General features: G+C 39.7%; 1 protein-coding gene and 1 long non-coding RNA gene across 5 annotated transcripts in view; one reads left to right on the plus strand and one right to left on the minus strand.

The window, feature by feature from the left end:
• Positions 1 to 14,415, minus strand: LOC131366898 (uncharacterized). Its single transcript, XR_009206868.1, has 4 exons — positions 14,124 to 14,415; positions 12,898 to 13,083; positions 762 to 835; positions 1 to 513 (listed from the first exon to the last, which is right to left on the minus strand). It is a non-coding gene; the product is annotated as an uncharacterized LOC131366898 (long non-coding RNA).
• Positions 8,318 to 16,228, plus strand: part of kdm6bb (lysine (K)-specific demethylase 6B, b) — a 20,001-nt gene continuing 12,090 nt past the window's right edge. For 2 of the 4 annotated variants that reach the window (XM_058411883.1, XM_058411886.1), the window contains exon 1: positions 11,923 to 12,119. The gene's annotated coding sequence lies outside the window, so the exon portion shown is untranslated. Of the gene's footprint in view, positions 8,420 to 11,922; positions 12,120 to 16,033; positions 16,106 to 16,228 lie in introns of those variants that run through there. The other 2 variants (XM_058411885.1, XM_058411884.1) reach the window with 2 other exon arrangements.

A 16,228-nucleotide genomic window follows, 5' to 3' on the forward strand; every position in this document is an offset into this window, starting at 1 on the left:
ATATAGAACTATAATTATAACACCTAATCTTTTATGAAGTAATTTACAAAGAATAATTAAGTACATTTATTTTGTCAAATAATTTATTGAAGTTGAATGACTTTCTATTAAATTGATTTACTTTTTCTAGAACATTTATAGTTTTATATAAACAACAGTTCTCCAACTTCTCAATTTTTGATCTTCTGGTCTCAGAAATCAAAATCATTGAACTGAAGATAAGTCTGAGATTTGGTGGTCTTTACATTAGGACAAACAAATCTCAAACAAAACTCGTAAAATGAGCGAAACGAGAAACAGACATACAGCAGAGCAGCAGCTTTAGCCATAAAACAGAGAAATCTCTGAGCTAAATGTGGAGCGCTAATCAAGAGGAAACACGAAACAGGTGAGTCGAATCAGAAGGGAATTGCATGTGACACGGTCATGTGATCTGAAGTCCATATTGTGGCCATATTGTGAGGTCGTGATGTTTCCCAGGAAGCAGGAACTTCAGCCAAAACCAGCATTTACCTGACAAAAGAAAATGTTTTCGCAACTTTAATTATCTAAAAGCTTCCATAAGAGTCAGCTGTAACGAGGTTAGTAAATAATACGTTTATTGACGTTATGTAAAAATCTTTAAGTAATACGTAGTTTACTATTTGTACACAACATGCAAAATATAGATATAGAAAAAAAATAGATAGATGATAGATGATAAATAGATAAATACATGATCATATAAAAAAAATGTATGAACAAAAAAATAATAAACTTACAGTTGATGACTAACTCCAGACTAACTGACTCTCTGATACACAAACCCAGGCTCTGATAATGGTCCCAAGTCGATCTTTTACACAACAGAGTGAAATAAGACATATAATATAATAAAGAGTATTAGTTATCTTGTTTCAGTATTTTAGCCATCAGCTTGCAATTCCCTGGAGCAAGGTTTTGATTAGAACAGGGCCAAAAAAAACTTTATTTTTATTACTGCATTTTCATTGTATGGCAGCATTATGTCCAACTTGTGTGTGTGTGTGTGTGTGTGTCAGGTGTAGAAGGTGTTTTTTTGTCAGCAGGGTGTATGTGAGCAGACTGAGATTAGCCTCCTCCGTCTCCGTCTCAGCAGGTCTGATCTGAGCGCATTGACACAACGGAGTGGAAAAAAAAAACACACAGCAAATCTGCCTCCCTGACCAGAATTTAATTAGTGAACATACGGCGCTGCAGTCGGACGTTTCAAAATCGTAAATAACACCGCCTGTTTTTTGCTGTCCTACAACGCAGCTCAGAGACGGAGATTTATCCCTTTTGGCCTGTTTTTGTGAGCAGTAACTCATGATGAACGCCGTAGCGTGCTAATAAAATCGCTATATTTTGGATAGATCTCTGGATAACAGTACGATCTGTACGCAGCGATAAAAAAAAAAAAAAGTGCAGCCGAGCTCAAGGTTATGCGTTTAGCTCATCAGACGAGAGGCATAAAGTTTATAGACGTGTTTATGCTTCTCATCGCAGTGCTTCTACATTCGGTTGTGTAAAGTAATAAAAAATATCGAAGAAGAGAGTTTGTTGCTTGGACATGAACATAAGCTAAACTCATTTTGACTCCTCCATGTTTTCAAAACCACAATGCAGTCAATGATTTTAAAATGGCAACCAGGATTAAACACTGAGAGGAAAGTCACCAAGGGTGAATTAATAAATGGATTCGGACACACCCTGGGTTTATTCCTGTAAAAAAAATCAACAACACATGCACAAAGGAAAAAAGTTTGTATGTGTAAAATAAGCTCCACAAAAATACATATTTCCTGAAAAAAATTCATTTTCATTTCATTGTCTGTACCGCTTATCCGATCTATCATCGGGTCACGGGGAGCCTGTGCCTATCTCAGGCGCCATCGGGCATCAAGGCAGGATACACCCTGGACGGAGTGCCAACCCATCGCAGGGCACACACACTCTCACTCACTCATGCAATCACACACTACGGGCAGTTTAGAGACTCCAATCAACCTAGAAGCATGTCATTGGACTGTGGGAGGAAACCAGAGCACCCGGAGGAAACCCACCAAGCACGGGGAGAACATGCAAACTCCACACACACAGTGAGCGGGAGCAAGACTCAAACCCAGGACACTGAAGGTGTGAGGTGAACATGCTAACCACTAAGCCACCGTGCCTCCAAAAAGTGTATTTTATAGAAGTAAAATATATTTATATGTAAACCAGCTGCAGTGTTTTTTTTATAGAATTAATTTCAATTATTAATTACATCAATTTTACTTTTCATAAAATGTTTATAGTGTCAGATGTAAATTAGTGCTTCCTCCACTTTGGATCTTTGTTGATCTTCTGCATTGTCAAGCTCCTCTCCTTCAGAAGAAAGTTCTCAACGTTTATAAACTCAGCAAAATTTGTAACACTATAAGAACAATGATTTAAATGAAAATAACACCCACTCTGCAGCATCCGTGCTATCTTTACATTTTTACAGCTTTTCAGTGTATTTCAAAGCCTTTAATCAGGCTGGATGAAAAAATTCCACATGTGACCAGCTTTAGTTTCAGATCCCCGTGAAGTCTCTCGAGTCAGTTTTAGTCTGTTTGATTTCAGCAGAATTTTAAGATTATTATTTCTCATGTTGTATAAATTACACAACAGACCGTGTGATCAGATCATGTGTTCAGTGCGTCAGATTATATCAGGAAGAGCCTCTATTGAGATACTGAGATTAAAGGGAATAATGTTTTTATGTTCTGCTTACATCATCAGTCAGCGTGATTAGGAACTCCGCTATCTACCTATAGGCTAATATCAAACATCTCCTTTATCTCCATGACGGTGGAAAAGGTTGTAGCTCAGCAGTTTTGCTTATAATTGAACAGGAATATCATTTTTAAAATCAGGATTTTGGCCTCATCACAGCACTGGTTAAAGTAGTAAATGACCTACTAGTGTCTCCTATTAGAGTTGAGGCTCCTCACTTGATCTGAGTGCAGCTTTTGATCTGATAGATCTTTATTCTTCTAGCTAGACTACATGATATCGCTGGGATTAGTGGAACATCTTTCTCCTTGTTCGGGTTTTATTTGTCTGATGGCTTCCATTATATGCATGACATATAGCTATATGTTTCAGCAAAACCAGATGACACACTCCACCTCAACAAAGTTGAGGAATGTGTAAAGACACAGGATACTGAGTAACATCATCCTGCTTAATTCTGACAAGACAGATATTTCTATGAGGACCACAGGCAGCTTTCTGATTACGTATAGTAACTCTGGATGGTCTTTAAGTTACATCATGTGCAGCTGTGCAGTACGGTTCCTGTTGTGTAGCTTGCCAGGGTGTCAGCCGTAGAAACACACACTGTATTCAAAAAAATCTTTATTTTGATTTATTTATTTATATAATGTTTTTTGGGGTTTTTTTTAGCTCTTATATGTCATGCACTATGCCAGAAGAGAAGAAGGCTTGAACGCATAAGCAATGCAACTTATGTATATAAATATTCATGAGGTAATTAGCATATGCACAGTGCTCCGTCCAATAGGGTGAAGGTGATATGCATAAGGGGCGGGGTTTAAACCGGTCTAGGTAATATGTAGAGTTATTGTTGTCCAAGTTAAAGAGTTATCAGTGCAGTTTGGGAGAATCACAAACCGCATGCATTTACTGCATCAAACCTTTTTTTATCCAGGTCATTAAAATCCTTGGAATTTTTTTAATTCTTGAATTCCCCATCCTACCTACCTTCCCTAGTTTGTTACAGCACCTTACCTTCATTTCCATGTTAGTAATATTTTACTTTTTTTATATACTTTTATACTTTTTAATATCTTAATTGACCAATAAAACAGAATGAGATTTACAGCATCCCAAAATGATCACAACTATCCAAAAGTCAATTTTCCCCAAAAAATAATAAAATCTGTGCATGCAGGAGTTTTTTTATTTTTTTATTTTGCTGTGCTCTGGATATTTTTGTGCAGTTTTGCAGCTCCAGCATGATTTTTGATGATTTAGGTACAGATAGTATTACGTGTGTGTGTGTGTGTGTGTGTGTGTGTCCGTGCGTGCATGTGCATGCGCCTGTGTGCATCTGCTTCTCATTTGCTCTGAAGGTCAAGAGCGTGTCTGGATGCTGAAGAGGTTTTTTTTCTTCCATTTCCTCGGGGCTCTCTCTCTCTCTCTCTCCTTCACTGCCATGACAACACCTCTCTGTCATTCATCCTAAAACACACACTTAGTGAACAAATCTCGCTCGGCGTCACCTAATTACCTTATCATGTAAATGAAATTCACACTAGCGCACATCTGCACGTGGCTTCAGTGGTGAAAATCGGATTTAGACCCATTTTAAACACGTTATATGAAGCGACGAGCTTCTCGATCTGTGGTTAATGCTTTGATTTGAGACGAAATTCATTTAAAGCTACAAATAATTAAACAGGATGTGATTATACTGGAAAGAAACCATTACATCTCGTGCTCCCATTTCCATCAGACGAAGGGTGCCAATACTTTGTTTAGAACAATAAAGACTCTTTAGTTAACCAGGCAGCTTTCTGTATTGTAAAATATAGTCAATTTTGGCAACTAGTCTACAAATCTCATATAAACCCTTAGGAAATGTAGAACCCTTTGTTGCTCTGGAGTTACAGGTGGCATTTCAGCGCAGAACCACAACAGGGTTTTTTTTTTTCATATAAAACCGGATTCCAATTAGAACCTATTTAGAAGCTAAGAACCATTAATTATGCAATTATTCGTTATTGTTTTCTTTCAGAATCCGTCAGGAATTTAAAATGGTAGCTCTTGGTTTTTGAAACACTCTTCAGAAAAGGGTTCTTTAGGGTTCATTTGTTCATGGAGGGTCCTCAGTATGTGTTCTGCTCATTGTTTTCTTCTTAATTTCAGGGACCTGTCAGGAGTTTAGCATTTATCTGAAACGCCTTGGACTAAGTCCCTTTTAGAAGGATTAATTATCTAATGAATCCTTAAAGAATCATTAAGGAACCCTTATGAGGAGCTACATTTCAAACTCCTGACACATTCTATGTGTTCTTTAATGGTTGGTTAGATAACTCTGGGTTCTTAGCCAGTTCTACTCGGACCCAGACAGTTTAGCTAAGTGTTAAAGTCCTGACAAGTGTTGGGTGTCAAGAAGGAAATAAATAATGCGCAATACGTTGGTGCTTGTACCACACACTTACCCAGATCTTAGCAAAAAGGGTTTTTCAAGGTTTCTTGAAAAACTGGGTTCAGTGGGTAATGAAGGGATCCTAAATTTGGGTCCTGTCCAGTGCTCAGAGGTTCTCCACAGTACCTGAAAGGTTTTCCACGGAGGGAGGATTTCTGAATTATTTAGGTGTCCCAACCCTAGGTACTGTAGATATTTGTGTTATTCTGACCCTGTTTCTAGAATTTTAGAAACGTTTATCTGCAAGTTTATCTGAGGATTCAGCTCCATCTAGTGGAACTGCATGATATCAAGTTCGTGAAGAAAATAATGTATGGGGATGTATTCTAAAATCACATACTGTACTAGATGACTATGTAAAAAAAAAAACACCTTTAGCAGAATCTATGAATATGTACGATGTACGATTATGCAAATTAGACTCCTGTCATCCCTGATAACCTAATATCATTAATGCTAGCTAACTTTAGTCGGTTTTATTTTGCTCTAGGATTATTATTATCGACTACACGGGACAAGAATCTGATAAAATACAAATCTGGGCATTAAAAAAAATCATGTTAGGTGAAGATCCTCTAATGATCGATCTGCGATTAAAGAAAATGACTTTCTTACGTACTGCCGACGTCATCACCCCGCGTTATCCTGAAATCAGCTCGTGCAGAATTACGTTACGACTTTTTAGAACGGCAGTACTTGTATTTGACCACCAGATGGCAGTGTGTTACTGCCAAACATCACTCAGGAAGCCTCTTAAGGATGGACAGCCACCTGAACCAATCAGCACTTAAAGGGGGCGGGGATTACTGTGATCAATTGGAGCGGCTGTGTTTACATCATGTGAGATCAGATGACATTAAACACACTCGGGGAGCAGGACTAAATATCAGATAATCTCATATAAAAGATTAAGTTTATTTCTTTTATTTTCATGGCAGAATTTTGCTTTTAAATAAGTATCTTGTTGAAAGAAAAAATAAACCTTTGGAATAAAACAAGATTTGATAAATTAAACGTTTTAAGAGCTAACACACACACACACACACACACACAAACACACACACACAGAGAGAGAGAGAGAGAGAGATACACAGACAGTCACTCTTATAAAACACAACTGCTGGATATAGTGCAGACACACACTCATAAGCACACTGCATTTTTATACTACGCACAGCCACAAACACACAGTAACTGTGTATATGACACACACACACACACACACACACACATACACACATTTGTGTATTCTACAGACACAATCTGATAAACACATTTATCTTGTATACTGCACACACACACACACACACAGTAGTCTCATAAACACACTTTGTATACTGCATTTTTATATTTCTGATACACACTTAAATACGTTTATTTTGTAGTTTGTTCTTTGTGTGTGTGTGTGTGTGTGTGTGTGTGTGTGAGAGAGAGAGACTCCATGTTTGACTAACTCGAGTGTGTAGTCCTGTTACCATGGTGATCATAGAAACCCCCCAGCCTAGCATTCCAAGTGCTCCGATTGGCTGAAATCCTGTCATAGACTTTTCAGACTTGTCCAATAGGGGCAGGGCAGCACTGGTGCAGTTGCTATGGGCAGTGAGTGTGGAGCCTGGAATCTCGCTCTCACACACACACACACACACACTCTGAGGTATCCACTGTCTGTGTGTGATTTTCCTGCTGTGGTTCTAGACGGATGATGAAAGAGTGGAGGAGACGAGGTCATGTTTCTGAATGTGATAAATAAAAGGACCCTCCACAGATGTTTGTGTGTTTGTGCGTGCATGCGTGTGTGTTTATCTGAAAATCACACACATGCATGCTGTAAAGTTAATGAGGCAAATCTCTCATCTCATAATGATGCATAAATTAAATTAAAGGAACAGTTCAGCACCAGTGTGAAATCTCAGCAATGTCGCTTTACCCCAGATGCTATGGATCAGACAAGATCAGTGCTTCATGTCTGAGGTTCTCTCAGTTAGTTTTGCACTTTGATTTTGACTATGAAATTAATGTGACTGATTCAAAAGATTTATTTGACTGAAAGAGCAATTTAACTCTGATGAATTCTTCGACTAGGAAAACGACTCAAGTCTGATCAAACGTAGAAAGCAATGCAACTGATTTGACTGGAAAGATGATTTAACTCTCTGACTCGGACTGCACCTGCAGCCTCATGGTGTTTTGCGCTTTGTGTTTTATTTTTAAAGAAAGTTGAACACAGTGGTGGCCTCTAGTGGCAGACGGTGCTTTAATATGTGAGTTTGGTTTCCTTCGAATGCTAATTTGCACTGAATACAAACTTTATAAGAAATTGGTGAAAGGTCCATGCAGTGTTTGCTAACAGAAAATATTTGTGTTTTATTTTAGTGTACAATTTACAGTTTAGAGTTTGTTATTAGCGATAAGCCCCGCCCCTTCTGTTCTGTTTGTGCAGGATGGGACAAGTGAGTTAAAGCCCTGGATCGTTTGACTCTTTTTACTGTTTGATGTGTTTGTTGCTCAATCCTATCCTGAGAAACCAGGTGTTTCACTTTCACTGCTTTCGAGGATCTGCTACGCTGCAGTATCACCTGCATCACACATCTAAAGGTGTTACATCGCTCGCTTTAAAAAATTTCAGCCTGATTCAGCAAGTTCTTATTTGCTTTGTTTAGCCTCTATACAAGACCACATTTCATCGTGTGAAGTGAAGCCTGTGGAAAAGACAGGACTGGTGTGAATATTGCGAAAATCATAATCATAGTTTACAAACACACCCTTTGGAGTGTTAAGGTACACACCAGTTTCCAAAGACACCACTGTTTCTGTCAGCTAGAAAATGGAGTCAACTGTGGAGGGCTAAAAATAGCTTGCAGTGTGTTGGCCTTGTTCCAAAACACACACACACACACTTGCATGTACACACATATATATACACACACATACACACCGAGCACTGTAGCTGAAGTACATGCCCACTCGGGCCTGATTGGATGTGCTGCTCTGAGTGGCAAAGAATGGCACATGGGGGATTGGCTGCTGGGTTTTTGATGGATGGTTGAGCCGTGTGCACGTGCACGGCTTTGCTGCAAACGTCTGAGCATCAGCGAGAGGAGACAAGCCAAGAAGGAGGGAGGAAGAGGAAGAGGTGGAGGAGAGGAAGAGTAGACAGGTCCAGGTTCAGGGAGCAAAGGATCAGTGGAACAGAAGAGGAGAAGAGGAAAGGACTGCCAGGTTTTGGTTTTTTTTTTTTTTTAAAAAAAAGGAGAGGACGAGGAGGTGGGGAACTGCTGATGTCTATTTCTGTGGCTCTGCAATATGAAGACACCTCCAGTGTGTGTGTGTGTGTGTGTGTGTGCTCATATGCATTCACAAGCATAGTTTCATTGTAAATTATCTTTATGCATGTGTGTGTGTGTGTGTGTTGCATTAAGATGCAGCCGGTATCTATATGAATTGACAGGACTAAAAGATGCATGAAACACACACGTGCAGCTTGACACTTGGAGATACTACTACTAGTAAATGCTTTTCATGCGTTTTACATTGTGTGTGTGTGTGTGTGTGTGTGCACATGTGTGTCTTTGTCTAGTACAGGCTTTTACAGTGTGTTCCGGAGTGTGTGAATGTGTGCATTAAGCTGCTAGCTACACACTGACCTACATTCACTGGTTAATCACCATGCTGGGCTACAAGCCACTAACATGTCATTCTGTAATGCAAAAGCTCTTTAACACACACACACACACACACAGTTTCACTGCAAATCCATCAGTCAGAATCCAAATCTCGATGTCCCACGATGCATCACTGCAGGATGAAACATGTGGACATGTCCCTTCAGGAGTGTAATTAACAATCCGGAGTCTCCACCAATCACATTAATCAGCATCTTCCTCTCACTTCTGGAGTGGGGATTAGTCACTTGTCAGCTTTTCAGACACATTTGTTCGTGCTTTAGAAAGTTTTTTTCACATTTGTCCTAAATGTAACATTATTGTGTTTCTTTGTATCTGAAACATTGTGCAGTGGAGAGGCGATGAAAGCTGGAATTTCTGCTCGGGGAAAGACGCATGAATGATGGATGTGTCATCACGTGTTACTCTATAAATCAGAGTAATGAAAAATCTGCTGTAACGTTGTTATGTTGTGGGACGTGTGAAATTTATTTGATCCTGGGACTTGCAACTGTAATGTAAGAGTGTAAGGTTGTTGTGATGTTGTTAAGGTGTAGCATTGTTGCTAATTAGTTAGGCTTGTTGTGTTTCATTGTTACATTGTATTGTATTGTGAGAGTGTAACCTTGTTGTGTTGATATGTTGTAACAATGTTAGTACGTTACATTGTTGTGTTGAAATGTTGTTAGTATCTGTAAAATTGTTGTGTTCCAGCATTGTTGTTCCAGTATGTTGTAATACTGATAGAATGTAACTCTGTGTTGTAATGCCAGTGTGTAACATTGTTGTGTTGTGACGTTGTTAGTGTTTGACAGTGTTGTGTTTTTGTGATGTTTGGAAGTTGTAGTGTTTTATATTGTTGCTCTGGAACATTACATTGTTGTTACTGTTTCGTAACCGTGTTAAGACGTAACATAGTTGTGTTGTGATGTAATGTTGTTAGTATTTGTGTTATTGTGTTGTAATACTGACAGATTGTAACTTTGTTATGTTGTTTTGTTGTAATGCTGTTAGTATGTAACATTGTTGTGTTGTGACGTGTTTTAGTGATGTTTGGAAGTAGCATTGTTGTGTTGTTGCACTGTAACATTGATAGAATGTAACATTGTTGTGTCATTGTGCTGTAACCCTGTTAAGATGTAACATAGTTGTGTTATGATGTTGTTAATGTAACATTGTGTTGATGTTTTCGATCACAGTTAAAGGTTCCATTTAAACATAATGTAGGTGATCAGTGGCACTAGTGAAACTGACCTAGCAAGCGTAGCTACTGTGTAATTAGCTTGTTGCTATACAGACGTTGCATCCTAATTCCCTGCAGGAGTGGTGATGTGGGCAGAGTTTTAGACAGAGGGCTGTGATTTCTGTGTGCTTATTAGAATATTTTGCCACGCCCTTTGGGAGAGTTCTGTAGTAGAGTTCAGCTGCTGTTTGATTTTTAACTACATTTTATTTAGGTTATTTAATTTTTTAAAAATCTTTATTTAAACTAGATGTTTAACACACACACACACACACACACACTGTGACATACCCTGTTTGTCTTGATTTTCGGAGAGCACAGCCTCTCACTGCATGTCGTGGTAGAAGATTTGAGGACTAAGAAGAACCTATGATGTCATGTACGAGACTGTGGCTTCCTGCCTCTCACGGTTCACCCCACAGTGACAAGTATAGCAGGTTTGATGAGTAACACCACTGAGTTGCATTACTACACTCCACGGGTGGGCAAAATTAGAACTCAAATTAAAGCTCGGACTATTAATAATCACTCTACATCATTAATAATCACTCTACATCATTAATAATCACTAATCATTAATAATCACTCTACATCATTAATAATCACTCTACATCTATTGATAATCACTCAAATTAAAGCTCGGACTATTAATAATCACTCGACATCAGCAGAGCTCTTAAACAGATGTCTGATAGCAATAACCGTTTCAAAGTTTATCTGAGACTGAGACTATGTGTATATTCAGGAGAGTGGAATCAATATTCTAAAGCTTGTGGACAGAAAAATACACAGAAGTTAGCAATGGGTGGAGCTTCTGAGGTTCTGATGCCCCACCTACTTGTTTGAGGGAGGGGTGGGGTTAGACTTAAACTGGCAACTTAGTGTGTATTAGTAAGCAGTGATGGAGTTTCATATGGTGCAAAGTCTGCATGGATACGTGTTAAAATGTGCGTGCACACACACACACACACACACAGTCCTAGTGTGACTGGAGAATTCAATGAATTGTGTCTCCATTTGCCACAGCAAGATGATTTCTTTTGTTTCACATGGCAATGTGATGGAGAGAGCATGTATGCCCAGATGTGTGTGTGTGTGTGTGTGTGTGCTGACAGAGCAAACTTAAAACTTCATCCATCACATGTACAGTGCTGCAGTGTCTCCTCCTGCTGCAGAGCTTCAGTGAGCAGAAGGTCTTGTGTGTGAGTGTGTGTGTACCTGAATGTGTGTACATGTGTGCTTTGTGTGTGAAGGGCAGCTGAGAAAATGACACACCTGAAGTGTGTGTGTGTGTGTCAGGTGAAGTTATCCTGCCAGACTGATGGAGTGTGAGGGGAGTGGAGTGTATTGCCGGTTTCCTAGGAAACACATACTGTACACGAAAGGTGTGAAATAGAGAGGGGGGTGGTGGTTTGAAAATGCATATAAAGATAGAATGAGAGAAACAGGCAGAAAGACAAAGAAAACTAGAAACAGACTGATATGGAGAGGAAAAGAAGGCAGAAAAAAAAGGATAGACAGGAAAAGAGAGGGCTAGTCAGAGAGAAAGCAACAGAGCTGGAGACATATGGAGAAAGAGATAGACTAATAGACAGAGAGACAGAAAAAAAGGCAGAGAGAGAGACAGAAAGACAGACAGAGAGAGGTGACAGGGAAGGAGGAGCCAAAAAAGCTGCAAGCTGATTGGCTGGTGAAAAGGGGCGGAGATACCTTCTTCCCCTCAGCCTCTCTCTCTCTTTCTCTCTGTCGGGTTTTTTTTTTTTTTTTTTTTTTTTTTTTTTGCTTTCTCTTTCCCAGCCATCCCCTTCCTTTCTTTGTCTGTCTGCTGGAGGGGGAACAAACAGGGTGGAAGAGAGAGACAGTGTGTGTGTGAGTGAGAGACAGACAGCGAGTGAGTGAGACAGAAAGAGAGAGTGAGGGGAGGGGGAGAGGGGGACTAGTGTGCAGGAAGAAAGGAAAGAAAGAAAGAATGAAGGAACTGCAGTCATCTGTGTGACACCGTCTGTCTGTCAGAGTAAGTGCTGCCCGTGTGTGTGTGTGTGTGTGTGTGTGTAAGTGTCGGCTGTTTAAAGGGACTGAACTCTGCTGCCGTTATCTGCAGGCGTCCGGAAGCGTGTGTCTGTGTGTGCGTCTGTGTGTGTGTGTGTGTGTGTGTGTGCAGGTTCTCCCCCTGTGTGTATTCATCACATGCAACAATATAACAATGCAAAGAAGCTACAGATGAGTGCCCACAATGCAGTGTGTGTGTGTGTGTGCGTGTGTGTGTGTGTGTGTATATGTGTGTGTGTTCATGTGAGTGGGTGGGTGTTTGGTTGTGTTTGTGTGTGTGTGTGTAATATGATAGCACTATTATAGTGAATGCAGGAAGTGAGCTTATTATGTCTGCTTATCATGATCCCAGTGTGTGTGTGTGTGTGTGTGTGTCCGCGTTTGTGTGTGTATGTAGAAGTTGAAAATTTTGAAATTACAATATTTAGTCTTGCTGTAATACACACACACACACACACACACACACACACAGGAGTTAAATCAACAAATATATTTAAATTATTTCTAATAAATTTGACTAGAATTTCAAGTTGCTTTTAATGTGGGAACATGAACACGATACACTAAAGTGGATAAAGTTGTGTGAACATTGTTGCTAAGCAACTGGGTGACGGAGACGCCGAAGAGAAGCTAGCTAATGGCTGAGGTATAAAAAAAAATGCTGTTATGTGTTTTATACAGACAGGGTGAAGACACAGAGACAATGGAAATGTGACAGGAATATCTACAAGGTCAATATTTACCTCAAATGTGTTGGTCAATTACTAAAGAAACATCCCAGAATGACTGAAATTGTGCCATATTAAAACTTAGCATCAAGCTTCTTCGTTATAACGTCCAGTTTAAAAGCTGAAGCATGAGTCAGTCTGTGATTGGAGGAGTTTAAATGCTACTTACATTGTAGTGCTCCTATATGAAAGCTGCTCATACTGTGGAATACAGAAAAGTGAAAACACTTCAGCAATAATTTCACTGAGACATCACTCGCTATATAATTAATGATGTGAGATTTATTTATTTCTCTGCACTTTTCAAAACAACGTTATGTCCAAGTTATCTCCCAACTGTGGTGCAGGTCATGCGACAGTGCCCCCTTGAGCACACATGAACACTTCACTCTGTGCAAGCAACTGTGCATGACGTCCTGATTTACATGCAGAGCCAAAAACGCTGAAGTGTAAATCTGCGTTTATAAGTTCATAGATCAGCGTCTGAGCAACACGATTGTCCACCTAATCCAGAATGATCCACATCGTAGCTAGGTTTCAGCATCTGTTTCCCATCACGTGAAATTTGGAGCCGAACAACAGCAGCTATAAGCTCAGCTTGATGGTCTGAGTTGAGATTATTTTGTTATATATTCGATTTTAAAAGATTCAAAGATTTAAAAAATTCTAGCTAACGCTTTTCCTCTGAAATGAGTATCCTGAGTCCTCAGTAGTTTCACTGTAGCATCATTTCAGTCATTGATAATAGATTACATTCAAAGATTACATTACTATCAAAGCTTACGTTAGCTAATGCGCGCCGAAATGCTGCTACTACATGTGGGTGTGAGGGTGTATTTTGTCGCCTGTGTGTTGCGTGTGTCTCAGAGAAGTGACGTTGGAGCAGGTTGTTGAACACATCTGGACTTGCATGCTCCAGTTTGTGATTGTGATGCTTAGCTCCTATGCAAAACTCACCCCATAAATTTTTTTTTCCGGAAGATTTCCTCAGTTTATATATTGATTTGTTTGGTTTAAAAAGCCTTTCTGCTTCTGTAAATATAATATCAGCGCATACGCAGTTTGCTCACCAATTTGACTAAAGACAAAGTGCTTTGCTTGCGGCTTTCACGTCACACCCTCACACACATTTCAAACCCATCCTACACACAATAAAGCATTAGCATTTTATGTGGTCATTCCTGGACACACACTAATCCCAGTTTTAGACTAAATTTGAAACAGAAACTTTTGTGCAGTACCTGATTTGTGTGTTAGTGCTGCCATGTTTTAAGGATGTATTCCTTTTTGGTTTATTTATCTCATTCGATTGTTTGTATTTGAAGCAGTAGAACAGGAATCCCCACATGTACGCATGTGATATTGTGTTTTGTTGCCTGCATGTTGCATTCTGATGATGAATTCCCGAGTCAGTCCAAATCCTTGGTAACTTGATCCCTCTGCCCTTGACCGCTGCTCTCTTACTCCTAATCCTTCTCCATCCCCCTCTCGTCCTTTCTTTTCTTTCGGCTCCTGGATTCCCTGTGTAGTTTTCTCTCTACTCCGCCCCCTCCCTCTTCTCATGTGCTATCGGTTTCAGGAGATTGAGTTTGTCTGCAGATTGTTCTCTTTGTCTTGGTTCAGTCTGAGCGCCTGAAGTTGTCTCGCTGTCTCACAAAGTGTAAAAGTGAAACAGACATGGATACAGATACCTTAGATAACTATGTTTGTATTGATGAACATTAAAAGCTTTTATGGCCATTGCCAGGGGTGTCCTGATACAACCCTGGGTATTTTTATCATCTAGGGTTGAAGCTGGACTGAGGAAATGCAGGAACTCTGCTTCTTTTTGCAGTGTGAGAAAGATTATCACCATCAGATCTTAAGTCATTAACCAGAGCCTCAGACACCTTTAAACACACACACACCTCAGAGCGTTCATATCAGTGTAGGTTTTTGCAAATGTATTATCATATCTGCAGCAGAAATAGTTATTTTTCCACAGGAAGTTTACACCACTTCCGTCTCACCTCGTTCCCTTACCAGCAATACTATGCACCTGCCCACACACACACACACAAATACTGAAAATACACTTTCACATAAAAAAGACATGGTTGCTTTTCACCTCATTTACAAAGTGCTTTCAAACTTTAGGCCATGCCCCCTACCTGAGTCTGATGGTTGCGCTTTCTGAGAAAGCAAGTGATTTGACCTTTTGTCCATGTATGTAGATAACAGTGTGTCATAGAGAGTCAGAAACCACATCAACATGTCTGTTGCTGAACAACTGCACAAACAGCACATCATGCTAAACAGGAGGCTCTAGGCTTCCATTACATCATACATAGATTACACTCATAGCTATAAAGTAGATAAAGACTTTATACAGAAACATGTCTCAGCTGATGGTTTACATTTGGGTTTTTATTAGCAAAATAGCAGGATGGTAGAGTCAAGAAGAGGGAGGACATATCCAAGTGAAATTTTGATCAATTGGTGATTAGTATATCAATATATCATTAATCTATGCAAAGGACACTGACTGTACTCATGAAATCAAAGTTTCCATCTAATACCTTAAAGAGATCCCTTAAAGGTTTGAAGGATCTGTTACAGAGGATTCCTTTTCAAATACACTTCCTTTAGGAAGATGGGAACCTTAAATCATCCATATCCACTTCTCAAAGAACCTTTTCAGGGTATTTAATAAAAAAAAAGCCAGAATATTTTAGTTCTGCATTTGAGAGAAGGTTTAGTGTGTGTGTGTGTGTGGGCAGGATGGTATCTTAATGGTTGGTTGTTAGTGTTACTGTTACAAGGAGAATGTGTGAATTTGCCACTTGCTGTACAAGCAGAACTTTTCACAACATTAGATAGAAAACTAACAGCATACACACGGACAGGCAGATAGACAGACAGACAGACACACACACACACAAATGCATGCCATGGCCTCATTCCTCTCATTCTTCTTGCTACTCTGTTTCTCCTCCAGACTCTGATAATGTCTCCGACACAGCAGTGACATTCATGTGCTTATCAACCGCTTGCACACATCCTCCAGAAGAACTTGTGTGTGTGTGTGTGTGGGTGTGTGTGTATCTGTTTCTTGTCATGGTTCAACTCATGATGAGAAGCATTTGGTGGTGCAGTTTAATGTGGTGCTTTTGGTGAAGACATGGGGGAAGTGAACAGACAGAGAGGACGCGTCAGAGAGGTTTCCCAGAATAAACACAGCTGTGTGGGTACAACAAACTTGACTACACACACCCACGAATGGGCAGTGTAACTCACGCCAAGTGATGTGTATGTGTGTGTGTTTGTGTGTGTGTGTGTGCTAGCTCTATTTTGGTTCCAGTTCCAC

Source organism: Hemibagrus wyckioides, linkage group LG16, assembly GCF_019097595.1.
Source record: "Hemibagrus wyckioides isolate EC202008001 linkage group LG16, SWU_Hwy_1.0, whole genome shotgun sequence".
NCBI classification, from domain to species: domain Eukaryota; kingdom Metazoa; phylum Chordata; class Actinopteri; order Siluriformes; family Bagridae; genus Hemibagrus; species Hemibagrus wyckioides.